The sequence below is a fragment of the Nannospalax galili genome, unplaced genomic scaffold (genome assembly GCF_000622305.1).
Source record: "Nannospalax galili isolate Female #2095 unplaced genomic scaffold, S.galili_v1.0 C49012171, whole genome shotgun sequence".
NCBI classification, from domain to species: domain Eukaryota; kingdom Metazoa; phylum Chordata; class Mammalia; order Rodentia; family Spalacidae; genus Nannospalax; species Nannospalax galili.
Genome location: NW_008476276.1, coordinates 1 through 1,428, shown reverse-complemented (window position 1 = coordinate 1,428; position 1,428 = coordinate 1). Strand labels below are relative to the sequence as shown.

Here is a 1,428-nt window from a genome sequence, read left to right as displayed (position 1 = left end):
AGTTCCAGGACAGCTGAGGCTACAGGGAGAGCCTGTCTCAAAAAGACCAAAGGGGTAAAAAAAGGTAGCAATCCCTAAAAATAATAACTTCATAGGAACCCAACCATTTGGACATCTTTGGGGTTGTATCTTCAGGCTACATTAGCACGAATCCTATGCACACAAGAAAGGAAGGCAGAAAGCTTTGAGACAGCTGTAAGACACTGTAACAGGTAGGAGACTGGAACAGGGAGAAACCCTACAAGTCCTAGAATCAGCATAAATAACAGAATACATTGTTTCATGCTTGGAAGAACAAAACAGGAGTAAGCAAGGGTTTCCAATTCCTCCAACACTTCGTCAGGGCCTATGCACAAACACAGTTGCCTAACTGCTGATCTTGGAGAGCATCTTGTTGATGGCCTGCTTGAAGTACATGGTAGAGCTGTGCTGTGGAGTCTTGCCTTGGGCCATCCTCCTGCAACGCTCCTCTCAACACAACTCATAGAACATCTCCAGGAGTTCCCTTCCCCAGTGCAGGCGGAACACTCATAAAAAGTGCTCGCCAGCTCTGTTAGCCAGCTTCTCCCCTTCCTCCATACTCGTCTAGAGTGGTCCAAGTCAGCTTTATTTCTACCAAGATGAGAGTTACATTCCTGGGATTTTTGACTTCATCTAAAATGCTCTTCAGTGGCACACATCTTCAAAACTCCCTCGTTCGGTAATATCACAAACCAGCATAAAGCCATCCCCCTACCGCACAAGCCCTTCTAGCTTCCTGTCCACTTGTATCTAAGATCTCCATGGAAACAGCTTTATCATCAGTGGTTGCCTGGTATCGGAAGATTTGAGGGTTCGATCCTATTCTCAGATGAACCGCTTGGTCAGAAATCTCACAATAGCTGACTTGCCCACCCCTGCTTACCCAAATATGGCCAGTTTGCCCTTGCTTTTAGCCATGGTACATATTGGTAGGATCTACTGTTGTTAAAACGCAAGATGTCAACAGATGGTTTTGATCCCAGCCTTTGGATTCACTGTATCATAGTCAATGTCGGAAAAGTCCACAATCTGTTCACTCTCCAGGTCCAGAGAGCTGTGATCCCCTCCAAGTTTGTAAAGTGGCAGTGGGTACCCGAGGCCCTTCCCAGCTGACCAACCCAGGCTGCAGGTGGCCTTGAAGACTGCAGCAGTGGGAGCCGGGACTGCAAGTGCTGTGATCTAGCAGGCAAGGGTCTCCTCGCCTGTGCTCGCTTAGACTAGCAGGGTAGAGACTGCTGCAGGTTGACAACTCTGCCTGGCAACCATTGGTGTGATGCTCTATTTCCTTTCTTAAGGTGTAAAGAAAATTTGGCATAAAGATCTTTAAAATTTTTAAATTATATTTTATTTATTTATTTTGTGTGCATATGTATGTGTATATGTGTGTGCATGTGTTTGTGTGTGGTA

The 1,428-nt window shown here is 45.9% G+C and overlaps 1 pseudogene; it reads right to left on the bottom strand.

The window, feature by feature from the left end:
- Positions 1-366: 366 nt before the first annotated feature.
- On the bottom strand, positions 367-939 carry LOC103728415 (annotated as a pseudogene).
- Positions 940-1,428: the final 489 nt, after the last annotated feature.